Here is a 21,373-nt window from a genome sequence, read left to right on the forward strand (position 1 = left end):
ACAATTTGATCGCAGAAAAAGCGTGTTTAATGTTCAAATCAACAACCAGTTTAGTATAAATTCCTTCTTGAAAATAATTGCGTGAATTGAGATAAGGAAAAGCCGTACGAGTGGTTCTCATTGGGTGCCTCTTCTTAGGCTGAATTACTTTGAACTGAAAAATTATTATTATATAATATGAAAATCTAAGAGAAATTATAAATGTGGCCATGTTTCTGTACTTTTCTTTTTATTATTATTATGTTGAGACTTTAAATCGATTGTGTTTAGAATCAGAATACACGACGTAAATCAACTCCACCTAAGGCGGGGGAAAACACGAGGGAAAAAAAAAATTGCGGGTGATATAAATTTTAGGATGAATACACACTAGCCTGGAGTAGAACAATAGTACTTGGGCTATGGGTGGGGAAATATATGTTGAAGATCTCTCTTCCAGCATCCATGGGGGGACCTTCCTCTTGAACACCGATTCCACACTATGTACACGGTGTGTTAGTATTGCGGAGGAGACTCTCCTTTTAGCAGTCTCTCTCTCTATCTCTATTTCTCCTGTTTTATGCTCCTGTCTTTATGTTCACAACTATTATTGCTCCTATTCTATTACTTATATAGGTTAGGTTATTGTTATTTCCATTTTAATGTCTAGTTAATCGTTGTTTTGTTTTTTTTTTTGCTTCGTCTTACATCTACGCAAGAGGAAGTAGTGGCAACCAGGTCACCGTTCCCTTCACAGCGACAACACTTCATCTACCACCAATTTAGTACTTTGCGATGTCTTCCTTCGTTAGTATACTCCTCGTGTTTCGATTTGCTTGAAATGAGGGCAACTATGGTTTGTTCTATTCTCTGGCGAAATGTAGAGAAAGAGGTACCAGTATCTTATTGTGAATTTGAAAGAGCGAACAGATGTTTGACTTTTCAAAAGATATTGTATTTCTTTCTTAAAAATTGAATAAGAACGAAAACGCAATGACAACAAAAATTAGGGAATTAGAATGCTGGAAATTGTGTATTGAAAAATGTGGTACAATAAAAGTGTACATGAAGTAAAATATCTTTTTGCTACTAATTCTTACTTGGATATAAGATCTACCTAAAAGAAAGACATTTAATTTTAGGATATGTACCGCCAAAGCGAGTACTATTTTAATGTAAACTTAAGGTAATAATTACTATAAGTGCGAAGCTAATATGTATTGTGGTACTGGGTTCGATTCCCGGTCTTAGGCCTTGGATTTTATTTAATGGTTAATAAAAGAAGTTTACATTAAAGTATGTTTGCTAGTCGCCTCCGTTCATGACACTTACTTGTGTAGTTGGACGTTATGGCCCGCCTGAAAAAATAGGCGATTACTTTACTTACTTTAAGATGATCAATGTAATTCCTTTATTCTCACTATTTTTTCTTTTATTTCTGTATTCTTCTTTGTTTAGTTTTTTATTTTCTTAATTTTCATTTATTTATTGACATCAAGCAAGAATCGCAATTTCCTTAATTTACTATTTTCTTATTTTATAATTTCTAGAAGTTTAATTTTGTATACGTATTGTACGCACAATATTTGTAAAAATTGTTGTAATATGTCAACTCCTTGCTAAGAGAGACTTTACTCTCAAAAGCAATAAAATAAATTAATAAAAAAAGAAAGACATCAGAGTTTGTCGGTGTTCCATGAACCAATGGTTTAAAATTGCCAAATTTTCTCTCGTATACGTAAAACCATGGTTTCGAGCGGTCACTCATTCTTACTATTAGAATTAAATAGGTTTTGAAATTAGGAGTTTCGAGCGAGAACCTCAAATAAATTTAGAGGAAGCCGTTTGAGTATTCATGTCGATGTATTTAATAATCGATAAAATTTAAAATTATTTAATTAAATTCTGTAATAAAAGGTACAAATTGAAAATTCAGTTCACGAGTGGTTAGTTACATACTGTTTGTTATTTCCCCCGACTATTGCAATAGTTCGATGTAGAGTTGCGGTGAAAGTACGCAGGTACAGTTTGATGTACATGAACATGAACAAACAAACAGTTTTGTGGTGTTATCACTAAGTAGGTGGTGCTTGATTACAGAGGCGCCGTCGGTGTAGCCCAAAGTATGACCGACCCATGATAAAATGCACTCAGTGAGTCGAGGTGAAAGTGTGTGCTCATACGAGTGGCTGTGAGATCAACAAATGTTGGTGTACGAGATAGGCATGGACCAGCATGAGAACATGGCCCATACTCTTCTTCCCTCTTTGTCACACTGGACGCGCCTGACAATGACACTTCAGCCAAAATATGTTCCGTCTACCCCTATAATCCTCGCCAAAACACAAAACGGTCCTCTCACCCTGCTACTTCTTTTAGCAAAACTCCTTTTTTTTTTACTATAATTCTAGTTTTTCTACTAACCTTTTTATAGATAACATCTACAACATCCTGACACTACTTATAAGAGGAAAACTACTTCGATTAGGTTCAAATTGAGTTGTTGAACATATGATTGAATTTGTTGCGTGGAATATTGTTCGTCCATTCCTGAAATGATCATATCCTTTTTTTTGTTCTACACTTTTTCTTTTGTTCTTATCATTGAACAAATCATCAACGAGGTGAATGTTTAAATTAAACATTCTCAGTTCTCAGAAAAACCATATACTTCACAAAAATAGATATTGTTTAGATATAAAAGGAAAAAAAAACAACAAACATCTAGATGTCATTTCTTTCATACATGTTTGTGACAGAAATATAACGGGTGGAAAAAAAATGGAATCGAAGGAAAAAGAGGAATTTTAGGAAAATATAACAGCCTATTTATTGAAAATAGAAGCAAGAAAGGTGTAGTATTGAAGCTGTAAGAACTCTCAGAAATATTAGCTCTCCGTTCTCACCTTTACTAACTTTTTTTATGAAAATATTCTTGAAACTTCGAGCAATCAGTAAGTTTCGTGTTCACAGGCGGCACTCCTTTGTCAACCTATACTTCAACGCAATATTCTAAGTTATAGGCCTCCAAACTACTGTAATTTATTATCATTTACTATCATCATTATCTTTTTCCATCTCTTAACATAATTTAGTTCACTGCGCAACTCGATTAACTCCATAAAACCAAAAACAAAAAGATGGAGAAATGCGATGAAATAATGTAAATTGTTTTTAATTAATTCCTGTTTATAATTTAAATTCAAATAAATTTACCGCTATCATTCAGCGGCTGCTACTGAATTTGAGTTGAATTATTGCAACGATTTACATTAGAGTACGGAGTTAAAATGACCTTTGAAATAAATTACTTATTCTTCAATAGCCAAACAAATTTTGTCCTTTAATGATTTTAATCTTCATTATTTAGGGAATTTATAACAAAATATAAAAAGCTATGACTGAACCAAGTGCTTTGGATACTTAAATTTAAGTCATTTAAAAAAAAAATTGAGTTAATAGATTTGTGCCGTGAACGTCTCATTTACCATAATCGTACAGATTTTGGGTCTTAAGTCTTCATTTAGTTTTAAAAAGACGCTTAAAATCGAACTTTGCAAACTTTGTAATTGTACTTTTTTTTTTCTTTTCTCTAATTTATTACATACTTTATGAGAGGAATAAGCCCCATTTATGTGAGGCTACCACAAATTATTGATAATAATAAATATATCTGTAAATCTAAGTATTTTTCTGATGAATTTTGGCCTCAAAATATGATAAATCTTTACGAATAATAAAAAAAAAAATATTATTTTTATAAGATTTTGTATTTTTTACTTTTTTCTAAACCTCTACATCCAAAACCAGCCGACCTAATGTGTACAATAAACGCCTGGCATTAAAGTACAATGTTAGAAACAGAAATTATGGAAATTCTACCCAAACTGAGGAAGATTTTGTATTTATCCCTTTTTTCTAAATCTCTACTGACAAAACCAGCCAACCTAATACGTACAATATACGCCTGGCATTAAAGTACAATGTTAGAAACAGAAATTATGAAAATTCCAGCAAAACTTAGGAAGATTTTGTATTTTTCCCTATTTTCTAAATCTCTACATCCAAAACCAGCCGACCTAATGTGTACAATATACGCCTGGCATTAAAGTACAATGTTAGAAACAGAAATTATGGAAATTCCAGCAAAACTTAGGCAGATTTTGTATTTTTCCCTTTTTTCTAAATCTCTACTGACAAAACCAGCCGACCTAATATGTACAATATACGCCTGGCATTAAAGTACAATGTTAGAAACAGAAATTATGAAAATTCCAGCAAAACTTAGGAAGATTTTGTATTTTTCACTTTTTTCTAAACCTCTACCTCCAAAACCAGCCAACCTAATATGTACGAGCCAACCTAATACGTACAATATACGCCTGGCATTAAAGTGTTTGCATTTTTTTGTTTTCTTTTGAGTTTAATATCCGGAAGTACCCGATCAAAATTAAATAAGCGGCAAGCGTTAATTGAATAAATTATTTCATAAATGAAAATGGCCAGTACAATGTCTTTGATATTTAACAAATTCTAAAATATATGAAATGAAAATGCAGTAAATTTACACTTCAGTGATTATTAAATTTCCAAGATTACAAAAGAGTTTTCATGTGTTTGTAATATTCTCAGCGAGAATTCTTGAAAACAAAGGCAAATGTAAGAACTATTAGAAAGCCTCAGTAGTAGTGAGTTTTAAAAGGTCTTTGGAACAAAATTAAAAACAAACTTAATTTATTTACATAAGATTTACGAACGTTTCTATTTGGCTGAAATTACTAGCTGAAAAGAAAATGTGAAACGTTAGGTACTTTTAAAACCTTTTGTCCTTTAATCAACTCTCATACTAAACTTTCTGTTATCGGTCAAATAAAGAATTTAGAAGATGACGCAATTCTTGTTAGGAGAACTCAAATAGTATTTTGTGCACTTCACTACAGCTGATTAGATTGGAGAGGTTGCTATTAGTGAGTAATAAACAGTTGGCTGATTTGAATTGCAACGTTTTGATTTGAAATTGATTGTTCAATTGTGCACCATCAATGCAACATAATATGAATATAATTTGAAATAATAATTAGTCTATTGCTAAATTCCGTCACTAATTGCAGATGTTCATTTCACTTACACATTTGGTTTGCATTTTGTTTTTCAACTTCCTAGAAGCCTTCAGCTCTTGTACATGCTTGGCTTTTCCAAGTTATTCCCTATCATTCCAGCTTGCTATCTTGCTCTCAACTGTCTGTGACCTATCTTCAAGCAGATATTCTTACAGAAGCTGCAGCCACTTAAATCTTAGTATTAATTTGAGTCTAACATGTGTTAACCTGTATAAATCTTTCAAGATGAATCCTCATACATTCCATGCAGTCTATCAATGTTCCTAATTTGATGCAGACAGGATGCCTTTTTCAGACTACATCTAGGCTATCCTCAAGCTTGATTCAATCTAATATTTGAAAGACCTAACAACTCCATTTACAGATTACCAAATCTTTTTATTTTGCAGTTCTAATTTTTCTGAATCTTTACATCCAAAACCAGTCGACCTAATATGTACAATATACGCTTGGCATTAAATTACAATGTTAGAAACAGAAATTATGAAAATTCCAGCAAAACTAATGAAGATTTTGTATTTTTCCCTTTTTTCTAAACCTCTACATCCAAAACCAGTCGACCTAATGTATACAATATACGCCTGGCATTAAAGTACAATGTTAGAAACAGAAATTATGGAAATTCCAGCAAAACTTAGGAAGATTTTTGTATTTTTCCCTTTTTTCTAAATCTCTACTGACAAAACCAGCCGACCTAATGTGTACAATATACGCCTGGCATTAAAGTACAATGTTAGAAACAGAAATTATGGAAATTCTACCCAAACTGAGGAAGATTTTGTATTTTTCCCTTTTTTCTAAACCTCTACATCCAAAACCAGTCGACCAATTGAGTATAATATACCCTTGGCATTAAATTACAATGTTAGAAACAGAAATTATGGAAATTCCAGCAAAACTAATGAAGATTTTGTATTTTTCCCTTTTTTCTAAACCTCTACATCCAAAACCGGTCGACCAATTGAGTATAATATACGCTTGGCATTAAATTACAATGTTAGAAACAGAAATTATGGAAATTCCAGCAAAACTAATGAAGATTTTGTATTTTTCTCTTTTTTCTATATCTCTATCTGCGGGACTAGAGTATACATTGTATACATTGACCTAGTAACTGTTTCTAACATTTTATTATTTTATTACAATACCCGTTTATCCAAAATCTCAATTGCTGGTAGACGTTGGACCGGGCTAATTTAAGAAAGAAGCATTTATCTTGGAGTTGGTGCACGGTGTACTGTCTGTGTAACGTAGTTTCTTCAAATATGACAGGTTGTCCGTCGATTCGCTCTCCTCGTCGTTCAAATGATTTTCTACTCGCGTTCCATTATGTACTGAAAATGTGTAAGTTGACCTAACGTTTCATAAAGCTAAGCGCTCTATCTCAAGAACGATTGATTGTATACAAAAATTGCATAGAACCAAATTTGTGGAGAATTTTATGCTCTACAACTTTTGTAATAACTTTAAATGTCATTTAGAGCACAGGAAACAAGATATTTACAAAAAAAGATTTTCGTGACCTTTAACCACTGATTTCCTGTAAGACTGAAGCCAACTTATAAAACTAATACAAGTTTACACCTTATTATCTTCCATTCCGAGGTTAGATCCTAATTTGATAATGTTTCTTCTCTTGAAACGTAGATCCTTTATTATTAAATAGTTTAAGTAAATTTCTATGTTTTTAAAAGAGAAACCATTGGTTTGTTGAGCTTGTCTATCCAATTATTGTGCTCTATTAAAAGCTATCAATAAGAACGTTTTGTAATGCTGAATTTGGTGATAAAATAAAGAAATAATTAGTTACAAAATTGAAGAAATGAAAGTTGCAAAAGTGTTTGTAACATATTTTTGTAAATCAATTGTGAACAATAATTAAAAAATCAAATAAAACTTAATAATAGATAAATGAAATACGTAATGATTAAGTAAAAATATGCTGAATTATATGGCACGCAATTGCAGTGACGACAGAGCCACAGAGCCGTCCGTCCGACCGGTTATATCTCCAGAGTTGTGGTTATATTTCAAGAATTCAATAAACGGCAGCATGTTCTGAATGGTTTGGAGCCTAAGCTGGGAGGAAACAAGCGGCCAGTTATGATGAAACTACGCTGCGACGTAGGATGTGCCGACGACATCTGCAGCGCTATTTCACACCATTATGAGCTTCATTCCAATGATTCTCAATTCATTTCGCCTTCTTTTCTCCTTCTCTCTACTACTCTTATCCGGTTTTCATCTCCGCTTTCCTCTTTTTTTTTTTAATGTAACTCATAACAATTAAATTTTCATCATTAGCATTTTTTCTATTCAATTTAATCTCGTCAGTAAATGTAAAAATATGAAGCGAACTATGAGTAAAGTGGTTGAAATTAAAAGAAAAATGAAATTACTGATGTTTCCAATCTCTTTTTTAGATATTTAAAATTCACTTTTACTCTCTGCAATTAATTCCGTCTCTAGTAAACTAAATTTTGACCAAAGGTTAATCTATTACCAGCATCCGGATTAGTTCACCTCTAATCAGTATCCATGGATAGTCCAATGCAATCCAGTTGGTAAATCGACGAGATTTATAAATGATCTTTCTCAATGCAACTTCCACAAAGTTTATCATGCAAATTCTTCAGCTAGTAAAAAGTATTTAACGTAAAAGAAATGGTAATTACTTCCGCTGGATTACATTGAAATTATGTACATAAAAAAAAAGTATATAATTTTTTTTAATTGAAAATAAGACAGAACAATATATCACAATGGCAGTCAGTGATAAATGTATTTTTTTGAGTAAACAAATGGAGAAGACGAGAGGTTTAATCTGGTGACAGCGATGTCCATTTTATTTTGAATTTGTCACTTCTTTTTTTCCTTTTAAGGCTCTAATTTAGTAGCATTTATTAAACTCGAATAAATTATTATTATCTAGCTCGTCTTCTAATCGTTCTCGTAGAGATCTAACGAATAAGGTAGCTTCAGTGTATTAGAGAGAGAAAGTTGTTATTGTCGAAACTGTTATTGTATAAAGTTTCTCTTTATTGAAAAATTGATTTTCTCTTAAGAGAAATTAATTGATTTTCTCCATCTTCGTGAAAATCGTAAATAAAAAAAAAGCTTCATTAAAGTCTCTCTCTTCCGGTACCTTAAAGTATCAAAAAGCTTCAACTGTCAGAAATTTGAGACATTCTGTTAGTGTTCCTGTAAATTCCTGCAAATATCTATAAATATTGTAAAACTAATTAAATGTTTCATGAAAAAGTGAAGCTAGTAAGTGATTCAAAAAGCTGTATTATCTAGAAGTTGACTCCTCGACAAACGCTTCAAATTATCTATTTCCGAACAAAAAGAAAATCTACACAGCTCTACTAGCCCTAATCTGGACAGACTGACTTGAACTGTACGGTACTGCAAAGCGTTCCAATCTCAACCGCATCAAATCCCTTCAATCGAAAATCCTACGCACAAATCCTAAACGCTCCTTTCTACGTAAGCGATCAGACCATCCTCACTGACCTAAAAATCCTTTTTGTCCTTGACCTAGCCAAATCCCGTTACATCAAACTTTCATTCCAAACTTTCCCAAAGCTTCAACCCATTCATAAACAATCTATCCCAGTCTACTCTTCCCTCAAATCCTCGCCGAAGACTGAAGCGTCGATGGCCTCGCTATCACCTGATCGCATGATAGAAAAGGGCATCCTTCGAATTCACTTCAACAGCATCCTCTCTTAGTCGACTCATGATGGTTATCGTTGGATGGCCCTCATTCAAATCTTTCTAGCCATTTTTATTTATATATTTAATCCGATTTACTTGTTGCCAATAGGCAGTTCTAAATTAAATAGAGTTAAAAAAAAAATCTAAAAGTTAGGAGCTTTGAAGTCAGATGACCCTTACAATAATAATAATTCATAAAAAAAAAAAGATCAACTTATGGCGGCTACGAATACAGTTACTAGATTAACACCTGAACTGTTTTTATTAAATGTTAATATAATTAACTATATATGAAGTAGATCTCGGTGATGTTTTCGACTAAGAGTTTTGTGACTCGCATATTACCATTTCTCTTTTCCTACAAAGTTGCAGAGAATTGTTTCAGTGAGTCGATTTGTTTTCAGTTGGTACAAGGAAGTCGAACTACTATAAAATCATATCACTTATAAATCAGATCAATTTATCTTCTTAGAAAACTGATAAGTTGTCTTAATTATCTTCTTTTATTATCAGAGAATAATAAGGAAATATTATCAGATGTTACCATTAAAAAAGAAAAAAAATATTCCAGTAATAATCATTTCAATTTTCCAAGCTATGGAGGGATTTAAACCCTTTTTTAGAACATTCTAAACTTTAAATTTTGAGCTTTACGGGAAGAGGTGTACTCTAGTCTAGGGAGATTATATCTGGCTACAGGTATAATCTAACTCTCTTTGTAGAACTTCCCTGTGAAGGAGGTTTTGGTTCCCTATAATAAGGGAGTTGGAACATCTGAGGAGCGTAGTAAGAGAGTGTGGGTTCAGAACCCGTGCTCTTCCTGGGCAATCAGGGTATTTACGAGGTTTGAGAGGAATATCTATTTTGGACCACCCAGTCATGCTACAATGTAGGGGATAGCTTACTTCACTGGGAATATCTGGAAGATATCTTCATGACTGGTTTAATGTAGCGTCTCTCATTTTCCATTACTGGAAATCTAAAAAGCGCTTTTTGAAAGCAACCTAAATCATACAGAGTTAGTGGCGACAACCCACGCAAAAAAAGGAAACTAGAAATGGATGTACAAGGCAAAAGCCAAGAATGGTTTTGCTGCAAAATTGGTCATCAATAGTTCAAACATATCCAAAGATCTATGAATCTACTTGAATGTAATAGCTACAAATTTTACAGCAAAAACTCATGATATAACTTTATGATATAATTCAAAATAACTTAAAATTTTTTGAGAGTAAAATTATTTTCAATGACCCTCAAAAGTGCACATCTTTACAGTACGTCATCTTCTCATGAGTAGGAGGAATTAAGAACAAAACAAACGAGACAGTTGAATAAAATAAAATAGTGATCGATTATTTTCGCGTTGCGAAAGAAATGGTAATAACAAATTGTAAATAATTCAATTAAAATTGTTCCAAATAATATGGTGACGTAAATTAATTATGCTGTTGTTATTAATATCGGAAACTATGGAAACAGTATGTCCACAGAATAATTAATCTAAATTAAATTATATTTACAGGTAATTTTAGAGGTACCATGTTAGTGGGGGGCTAATTACATTCTTCGTCTCTTTGCACATTAAATTACCTCCTTGGTATGTTTTATTTTTATTACTTTCTAAAATGGGTGATCAGGGAGGCAGCTACCCATACTGCCCCCAACAAAGAGTCTTAGGCAAACATGATCAACCATTTAGCAATGCCAACGTGAGGAACTTGAGTGGAAGCTTTGCTTTACTTGATGTAAAGTAAGCTTTCCATTGAGTATAGCTTTCCATTGAGCTTTTCTGGAAGTTGAAGGGACACATATTATCTCATCCTAAACAAGAAAATCATACCACTCTGACCGTTATAGTTGGTGCCTCTTTAATTTGCTTTTCTTAAAGCGGAAATGAGTGTCCGTCTAGCAAGGGAGTATTCTAGGTTCCTCTACTCTATGCAGTAAACACTGCGGATAGTTCAATACTATCCTCTTCTCGAATGCTGATGACACTCTGCTATCCTCTCAAAGTGATCCTGACCCAAGTAATCTTCTCGCACAGAAATGGGCATAAAAGTTTAGAGGTATGTGGAGGATAACAATAAAAAGACAAAGTTATTTACATCAAATTATGAAATTTAAAGCTGTTAGGATTGCTAGCTAGACGTTAACTTGTTAGGTATGATGTAGAAATTGATGCAGGATGTCATTTGTGTATCTTTGTAGAGTTTGTAACTGTACTAATTTTATTATTATGTCAGTTAACGAATATATTAATTAGTGAGTTATGCAGTGTAAGTCTATGTGATTTACCGAAGCTTGAACTCAGATATTTTAATTACATTTCTACCAGTTTAAAACAAAAAAATGTTTTTAATTAATTTTCATTTACACGCTTCGGCGTTGCTTAAATTAGAAATTAGAATGAATGGTAATCAAACTTTGATTGCAAATGCCAACGTTAGGAAAAAAATTATTCAATAATAAGTTTATTAAAATGTGCACGAACATCAGGTACATTTCATACTCAATGCCCTCCAGCTAGATTCCAGTTCTCTGTGAGTTTTGTTCCAGCATATTTGAATTTAAATAGGAATTAGAAATATTTCAAGTATAAATAGCTTATTGATTCCTTCCAATTTCATACTTTTCCCTGAATTGTTCTCTAATATTTAAAATTTTTAGTTGTTTGATATTTTCTATGAATGCAAGTAAATAAAATTCTGAAATTTTTATGAATTTTGGGATACTTTTCTGTTATCCCTTATTACAGGGAGTATATTGCACTCTAGCAGATTTTGGATTGTGAATATTTTAGCTTTAAGAACAGGATATTGATCAAAAAAGAAAGATGATTACACATTGTGGTCTTTGAAGCATTTATCTTCGAAGTTAATAAAAATTTGGAGTACAAACAGACTTTTCTCTAACTACGATTCTTGGGTATCTAATTTATGCATTTTGTCAACTTTTGAGTGGTAAAACATTGAATTCAATTCTTTACTAACCCAGAAAAGGACAGATGAAGGATAAGGACTAACAAGAAAGTCAGAAACCTTTAAGCAGATCAGGACCTAGTTGGCCTTATCAAACAAAAAAGTATTAGATTTTTAGGTCACTTGGAATGAATGGGGGATGAAAGAATAGACAAGAAACTCTTTCTTGGACATCCAGGGTGGGATAGAAGGAGAGGGAGACCCCGGGTGAGATGGCTCAACAGTGATGAGCAGAATCTAAGAGATTTGGGCTTGAGAAGATGGAGAAGAACGGCCCAAGAGAGGGAGAGATGAATGGCACAACATTATTGAGGCGGCCAAAGTTTCTTCATGGACTGTAGTGCCAAGCAAGAAGAAGAACACAATCCAAATTGTAAAGATGTTCACTGCAATGAAATTTCATTATTAACTTGCTCCCATTCTCTGCAACATCCTCTGCAAAACGAATTTTCCAAGACAATTTATAAAAATAAAAGTTATAGTTTTTAAGTGGTTGATCTCTTAAGAGAAAAATCGTTCGTAAAATTTCTGAAAAAGATAAAAATTCAATTCAGTATTGTGGTACTTTGTAGGATGTGTAAATTTTCTTCAACTCAAAACTTAAAGCAACACATTTAACCCTCCATTAAAATAATTGGGCCACAGATTCGTACAATACTATATATTGAAATGATGAACTGACAATCCCACTCTTCCTGAAATGTGCTTAGCCGTTTTAAGGAAAAATATGTTGTTGATCATCATGAGTTAAAACGAGTGTACAAAGTTAAAAGAAAATTCTAAGGTATTGCTCATTTTTTAAAAATAAAATTCCTCATTTATCTCACTGGATTATTGATTTTCATTAACCACATGATCACTTTTATTGGCGAGGGAAATTATATCATATATTTATTTGTCAGATAATACTGGGAGCGTAGAGAGGTTTATGTTCCTATTTTTAGTGTTTACCAAGAGAAAGCAAAAACTTGTACATAAAAGGAAGAAAAAAAGAACTGTATACAGCTGTAGCGATTTCTGAGAGATAAAATCATTTGGCTGTATGCCAAAATATCTCTTTGCTATGCCAACCAAATACGCAAAAAAAGAGAGAAAAATGTATATTTGTTGGGAAACTATACACTAACAATCATGTCATTTCCTATTTCTGAACTTTTTAAGTGCTACGAAGTAGAAAATAAGAATAATATTATATTTCTCTCTCTTGCTTATGCTTAGATTATGCTTGAAAATGGATATAAATCGTTGTCCAGCTTTGCTGTATTTTAATGACTCCTGATGGAATTAGATTTAGAGTAAATTTCATAGGATCTTCTTTTCAATATCTGTGAATTAACAGGAAAGGTAGTAGAATAACTGGAATTACTCTCAGCCACTCTACAGCTCTCCTCCCTCAGCAAGGGGTTAAAAGAAACTTAGCGGGAGTTCTGGTGCCAGACATCCGATCTAGAGTTAGGCAACTGTCTCACCATCGTAGAATGTATTTATCTCCTGAGAGAATTGTTTTGTTTTTTTTGTTTAATCCTGTAGGATGAAGGATAAATGTTGAGGGAAAGAATCTCTTGAGCTTACACAGCAAGTCAAAAGACTGAGCAATGACCAGGGAGACACACCCGGATTGTTCTTTAAACTTAGCAATAAACATAATTAGTTTTATTTTTATCTAAGCAGGAATTTAGATGGTTGTAAAGTTTCAAACAGTTACTTTAGTTCAAAAAAATACTAACATACTAACTTATCTAATAAGTAAATACACAATACAAGTTAGTGAGCTAAATTTTAATAAAATAATTCGCTAAATTTGCCATTATTTCACAATTGTGCTATTGCATTGTTTAGTGCATTCAACAATGGCAATCACCATAAATATAATCCAGCAACAAGTGCAGTGGAACTTCAGCGAAGCCACAATAAAGTGCAGTGTAGTAACATGCAGAGTGTTATACGACGGAGCCAGCTACAGAAAAAGTGGTCATTCTGTATCTTACTTACACCAAAAGAAGTTCATATAAACCTTTGGTCCAAATCTTCACCTTTTCAAAGAAAAGTGACCGATTTATTTGTTCTCCTTAAAATTCTGAAAGGTTAGAGCTGCAGAAAATTTAATTAAATCATTTCAAAAGAAAGATTACTTATCAACAAAAAAGATGATGTAATTTTGCCTTTTACATTCAATTATATTCCAACAAAGCACACAGAAAACAATTTTAATCTTAGTGTGCAATCTTTGTAAAAACATGAAAAACATAAAAATTATTTAATCACAAATTAGAATTAGGATTATCAATTTACGTGGTTCTTTTCTTCTAAATAATTTCTTATCTTCACCACCGATTATTATCAGCAATTTAATTAGAACAAAAATTCCCCAAAAATGTAAGTGATAATAGTCGTTTGATGCAAAATAAAAGATTCCAGCTGGAAGTACTGAACAGTATAGAGTAACATTATTATTCTGCGATGATATCAAGAAATATGTTAGTACAATTGTATTCACTCTCAGCCGGAAACTGTACTATCTTTCTTTGCATTAATAATATACTTGTATGTGTGTGTGTGTACGAGTGGAGAGATAAAATGGTGGTATTTCCTCTCTTTTCTACTCTCATTAGCAGATTATTTCTATTTATTACGAGCCTTATCAGGCGACTACTTTTCACTTTTTATTTTTCAGATTTTAAATTTATTACTTTTTAAATTAAAAGCCATATCTATTTTTTTTTCTTTTTTACTTTTTATTGCGACTTTTAAAAGAATTGCTTATGTGCAATAAAACGCATTCTCTTCAGATCTGTCTACCGTTGTAATCAACATCTCTCTCAGTCAACTCGCCGCCGTAATTTCTATTACATCAGCAACCCGCCTCTTCTTTGGCCCGCTTGGCTAACTGAGCCGAACAATTAATTAGTTTCGTAAAATTTCATAATTTTCACTTCTTAAGTTTCTAATTCTACGCAAGAGATGTAGTATACACATTGGGTCGTCTGTTTTTGGATATAGAGGTTCAGAAAAAAAGGGAAGAATTGGATAATCTTCATAATATTACTGTAAATTCCTTATTTTCTCTTTCTAACATTCCGTTTCTATGTCAGGGTTGTATTGTACACATTGGGTCGTCTGTTTTTGGATATAGAGGTCCAGAGAAAAAAGGAAGAATTGGATAATCTTCATAATATTACAGTAAATTCCTTATTTTCTCTTTCTAACATTCCGTTTCTATGTCAGGGTTGTATTGTACACATTGGGTCGTCTGTTTTTGGATATAGAGGTCCAGAGAAAAAAGGAAGAATTGGATAATCTTCATAATATTACTGTAAATTCCTTATTTTCTCTTTCTAACATTCCGTTTCTATGCCAGGGTTGTATTGTACACATTGGGTCGTCTTTTTTTGGATATAGAGGTCCAGAGAAAAAGGGAAGAATTGGATAATCTTCATGATATTACTGTAAATTCCTTATTTTCTCTTTCTAACATTCCTTTTCTATGCCAGGGGTGTATTGTACACATTGGGTCGCCTGTTTTTGGATATAGAGGTCCAAAGAAAAAAGGAAGAATTGGATAATCTTCATGATATTACTGTAAATTCCTTATTTTCTCTTTCTAACATTCAACTAATTGGAAAATTCTTCTGTAAATCAGTAAAAACCTTTACTATGCCTAGAAATGCTTGCCTAGAACAAATTTGACTTATTTACGTGGCACTAAGAACTTTATGATAAAATGGAATTGATCAATCGTAAAGAATAATGTTAAATCATTTTGAGATATTAGCAGCCAATATATTTATTATTTATTTTATTTTAATACTGCGACAAAATATTAAAATATTTATCTGTAATTTTATTAACAGTCGGAGTTACTGTATAAAGTTATTAAAGCTTTAATTGTAACATCCTTTATACATTTGGATATTTGATTTCTTTGTTAGTATTCATGTTTTATTAAAAATTGAATTTACCTTCCACCATTATTTATTCTTTTAGAGATACTATCTCTCTGAATAAATTAAACTCTTTACTTTCACGTTATTTAACAGGATATTATACAAAAAAGAAATGAAAAATAAATTAAAATGAAATTTAAAATAATTTTTATCAAAGTAGACTTCTGGTCGTGCGATATTTTCACTTACCTACATGAACATATACATATATGTGTATTTTAAATGGACGGATTCAGATTCGGATTTAGAGTTAATTTGGGCTTCAGTGAAATAAACAATGTATACAGAGTTGTCTAAACCTAGATGTTTAAACAATTCAATGTTTATGTTCAATTACAGCCATATGTAACATACAGAAAAGGGTTAACTTTGTTAATAATACAAATTGTACAAAAAATAATATTATTATTTTAAAATGGAACAGAAAAGAATACTTTAGGGATACCCGGGAATTTATGTTAAAAGTAAAAAAAAGAATTCCTGTAAACTAAAACGCACTATTTAAATGATTGATTTTTCTAGCAAGATCAGATACATATTTTATGTGGGAATAGCCGTACACCAAATACATTTATGGTTTATCTCTCTAAAATGTAACTTCTGCATCGCATACAAAAAAACCATGAAAGTTACAGTATTATTTTTATTTTGTCTAACTTCACGTTATCAGGGTCAAAAGGCGACTTCTACTTCTGTTGATATAGTTTTTAAATGTTCAAATAAACATGCAGCAATTTGGTTTTCTCAAGAAAACATAACAAACAGTAGTCACGTCAATAAACTTAAATTTAAATAAATATTTCCCTAGCTTTGAAAACATAAGTTTAAGAGTTCTGTTTTTATTTAGAGTTGTCTCCGCTAAGCAGATTACAGCTTCCAGCTCTTTGTACCTCCATCATCTTAGTTATCGAGTCCCAGGAGGCGCCACGTGGGTGTTGAGGGCGAAATTGACCCCATTATATGGAGTTTATTAATCATTATTATTGTACAAATAGTTATTCATTTTTCTATCTATCTGTGCGAACTAGTGTAGGAATACATTTCTACGGTGTACGAGAATACATTTGCCGTAACTGTCTTGCCTCACATGTTCTAAGGCGTTGATAAGAGTCTTCTTATCCGTCTCTTGCTTTTTGCTTTTTGTTTGAGTCTTCAGATTATAGCCTGTCGTTTTCTTGTTCTTACCATAAGTTCATACATCAAAGCTGGCATAAATGTATCTTGTACGACGCTACCAGACTCTTCCACGGTGACATAACAGACTCTTTACTCGATTCTCTTTCTGTCTAGAACTGAAAATAACCATTCTTATCGATTAATGGTAAATTTAGTGACTCTAAAGTTTTTTTTGTTTTTTTAAATGAGTTCAGGTATTTTTAGCTCTAACTTTCCACTAACTTTTAAGAGCTAAATTTAACAACTAAAGAGGGACAATGTCCACTTTAAAATATTGTAGGTATCTTAATAAGTATTATTAAGTTAGAGAACATATCTTTGTGAAAGTTTCAAGTTTTCAAAGTACTTACTTTGTTCCAGTAGTAAACTTTTGTTAACTGCTTTACCGTTTGTTCTTTTATTTTGGACTGCTTTTACTGGAGGAAGATTTTTTTTTAGTCGCAGGTTTCCCATTTGTTGACCAATAAGTCTTCGAGTCTAAGGGCTTTTTGTTCAGTTTATAAATCTATAAATAGAAGAAAAAAAGTTATTGTTCAAATTTAATATTATCATTTTATATCTACTTTAGCTTTGTATTATTTTTTTAAAAAATGTTTAATAAACATTTACTTTAACTTAATATTATGTTGATGGTTTTGTTCAGAACTTTTAAATTGGTGTAGATAATAGCCACCACTAAAATTCTCTTTTTCACTTGAGAAAATTTAGTTTTTAATCCTTTCTCACCGGGGAAAATGAGAAGTTTTCTTCTTTCCTCAATACACTGGATTAGAGAAGACCTTATCTCAGGGCAATCGGGAAAAATTAATTACTTCTTTCTAAGTTCTTTTGTTACTTTAGGGGACTTCAAAGTTAACAAATTTTCATTCATGTTTTCTTAAATTATGACTTTTTTTTTGAAAAGTTTGTTTTCTCTTTTAGGTTTTATAAGTTTAGGTTTTGAAAATGCAAAGTGGCTCACAATTGAACGCTGCTTGGATGGAAGGTGATTCATCTCTGTGATGGCCGAATTTTTGCCCCTTTAATTTTGTGACTCTGTTGGTGTGATGAAGAGATAGCTCGTCAGTTTTCAGTCCGATATCTAGTCCGAACACTGCTGGTTCATTTTTCTCATGGTATTAATATTCATGACTGAGCTGATGAACTTACAATTATTTATGATAGGTAGCGAGAGATGGTTGACTTTTTTTTGGAAAGATTATCAATCTCCAGCACAACGAAACCATCTAACTTGAAGCGAATCTTGTCTGTACTGTCTCTTTTAGTTGTTTAAAGTTGGAGTAACGGATAATTGTCACCATTCTTTTGATTCTTATGGAAGAGAAAAGCATTCTCTACAGGACGATATCCAGTTTTTGACTAGTTGCGGCAATTTGATGAAGAAGTGGTTATTTAAGGCTAGAATTTAACACAATTCCAACTCACTTGTCTGTACTGAACAAGGCTAGCAGTACTCCACCCCGAGGAAATGCAGCGATTCTTAACTACCAACAGACTAACTGCCGCCCAACCGACTATCTAACCATATTCCCTCTTAATGGGAATCGTTAGGCTCATAAGACTCTTCACAGTAGGTTGGGCAGGTTTTTCTTTTTTCAGTTCTTGTACAGTCTGTTGATGAGAGAAGAAGAAACGATCACTCACGTCTGCCAGAGAGCATTACATCTTTAGCACTTGGAAGGCCAACTGGAGAGGTCATTGAAAAAAAAAGAACCCTAGACCTTTGCAGATTTGAGCGTTTGGTTGAACCCCACAGTTCGATGCCATAAGCCCAGACTGGCTTTAGTATACTTACATATATAAGTCTTTTGTTGTCCAGAGTGAGTTTTGATCTGTTGTCGAGTAGTCTTTTCAGTTGTCGGAAGCGTCTGTTGAGTTCTGTTCTTTTAAGTCGAGTATGAGGGTTCCATGTGAGTCTTCTGTCAAGGTAAAGCCCAAGGTAGCGGACTACGTTGACAGCTGGTAAAGGAATAAGATTGTAAAAGACAGGAGGAAGAGTGATGCGTCGAAGAGTGAAGGTAATATTTTGAGATTTAGTTTCGTTCAGTTTGATAGCCCACTACGTAAATAAAAGCTAAAAAGTCTTGCGGGTGTTTGCATCAAATTTTGGCTAATAGCTTAGTCCATTTCTAAGGTGTTATTGTTCGAACTAGCTGAATGAATTGATGCATCATGCTGTACCTATGGCTGTCATCTCTCTTGTTTAATTACCTCTTTATTAAGTCACTTAATTAAGTCTGATATCTGGTGTTCAGAATAGCCTCAATTTGGGATGAGTTTATCCTAATCTTCCACCTATAAGGCTCCAATATCTATTTGGTTAATGTTTTGCCCCAAAAAAACACCAATAAGTATTCAAAATATAATATAAGCAATATGGTTGGCCTAGTACATCGTATTTCTGAAGAAAAACCAATAATGAACACTCTAAACCTTCTTACAGGAAGTTTGAAGAAACCTAGATGAAATCAAGATTAACCAGGATTTCTTCTTTATCGCAGTTCTTGTTCTATAAATGTAAAAGGGTGATTCGCTCACTGTCCAGAAAGATCCCTTTAGATAACCAAGTAATAATGGTGGTACTCACTATTGGGCACACATTCGAGTAATCATTTTGGGATTTATGTAGCAGCTGTCCCCTGTAAAGAAATCGTTCTTTTCATCAAAAACGTTTATCAGCGGCTTCTTTTATCTTATTTTTTTCCTCTGGTCAGCTTAGATAACTTCAATTTTCTTCGTTTAAAGGGAAACAATTTTTTTTTTTTTTACTAAGTTTGCAGGGGTTAAAGTATTTTATTTTTTTTCTAAATTTGGATTCGTTTAAAAATAAAAATATCTCGAATGAATGACAAACATCTCATAGCTATTTGAAATTTGATTGGTTACTATGGAAACCATTCCAGTCTTCCTTTTTGCCAAAATTCAAGAGTGCTCATTACTCCTCAATCTCTGTACGCAATGTCCAAATCATATTTACCAAAATATTAGCAAAGATCCTCTGTGGTAACTTTAATGAGTAATGTGTTCTTGTCACAATGTGAAAGCTCAGTAAAGTGTGTATCGAAAAGAAGACAATACAATACTTTGTTTGTCCATAGCAGTCATCAACTTTAGCCTTATTTTCTGAAGACATTATGGACTATTTGCTGAACTAGGGAAATAATATCTGAGTGGCCACCTTTCCGTTGAATGTTCTTTTTTGGAGGAATAAATATAAGTTTCTTCTCATGGAGAATTATTCCCGGATATTTCGACACAGACCGCTCATACCTACTAACCTAGGTCTGGTGAACTGAATAGCCTCAATTTAGGATGAGTTTATCCTAATTTTCCACCTATTTAAGAACTATTCTTTGCAATACAAAGCCTTATTCAGTCATTTGGGTTAAAATAAATTGAAAAATGCTCCAGTCCTGGAATAGATCCTAAGAAACTTCGGTTATTGTACTGTGTACATGAGAAAAGGCCAAGTTAAAAGTTACTTGGTATTAGTAACTCCTAGAGAGCAGCTTATTACTTAACGTCAGTTTGGATAATGGTACTCTCTCTCAGTCTGGAAAAATCACTCTGCCTTGCACTGACTAAAACCTTTTGAATGTCCAGCAAGATTGGTCGAGCGCCTCAAGATTAGATCAACTACTATGTTTGGATAACTTAGGCAGTAGTGGATAGACTATATCTAAAACCAAACTGTTCTTTCTTGATGATCTGATGAATATCCAAATAAATATTGACTCTGGTTAGCAGTAATCTATCGTTGAATTTGCTTATTGAGCTAAATAAACTAATAAGTTTAATTGTGTTAGGCTCGATTTGAAAGTTTGGCCGGTTTTAACAGCAAAGTAACTTCGGTAGTTTTACTAATACTAGGCAAATAGCTAAGTATTACAGATTTGGTAACGAGATTCGTTAGAAAAACAATGTCCTTTATGCCAGGAGGCTTTATGTTCTTGTTCATTCTTGACCTGATGACCTTCTGCGATATTTTTTTATGCGACACAAGAATGTAGTCTCAAGCTGTGAGATTTGATTGATGATAGTTAACACTTCTGGAATCACAGAAGAACTAGACATGATAACTACGTCAACATAAATGAAACCAATAACGTTGCAGAGGATTAAATTGTAATCCTGACGTACAAACTTTCTTACTTGAAACCTTTTCAGAGAACTAGAGAAACTTTTTGGTAAGGAAATTTAATAATACTGGCTGAAAAAAAACAGCCTGAAGCCCTAAAGCCCATTTCCTGCCACTATCAACTTCGCTGAACATTTTTCTTAATTACTAATACATTTATTTCGAGTAAATCCATGAATTGTTACAGTTAAAAAAAACCTGGAATTGAATTCATTTATTTCAAATGAAATACTTAGCCAAGAGAGTTATCTCTAAGCTTTTAAATTTAAGTATAAATGCTAGTTAATGCTTTGAAATTAAAAAGAATGATGGTTTTAA

The 21,373-nt window shown here is 32.7% G+C and overlaps 1 protein-coding gene and 1 long non-coding RNA gene across 2 annotated transcripts in view; one reads left to right on the forward strand and one right to left on the reverse strand.

Annotated features, from left to right (window-relative positions):
- LOC141451684 (metabotropic glutamate receptor-like) overlaps positions 1–21,373 on the forward strand; it is a 97,462-nt gene that overhangs the window by 15,833 nt on the left and 60,256 nt on the right. The window lies entirely within an intron of this gene.
- LOC141451674 (uncharacterized) lies at positions 16,551–19,787 on the reverse strand. Its single transcript, XR_012456992.1, has 3 exons — positions 19,505–19,787; positions 17,268–17,422; positions 16,551–17,033 (listed from the first exon to the last, which is right to left on the reverse strand). It is a non-coding gene; the product is annotated as an uncharacterized lncRNA (long non-coding RNA).

This window comes from Rhodnius prolixus, unplaced genomic scaffold (genome assembly GCF_049639745.1).
Source record: "Rhodnius prolixus isolate KJV_2025 unplaced genomic scaffold, Rpr scaffold_14, whole genome shotgun sequence".
Taxonomy (NCBI): Eukaryota; Metazoa; Arthropoda; class Insecta; order Hemiptera; family Reduviidae; genus Rhodnius; species Rhodnius prolixus.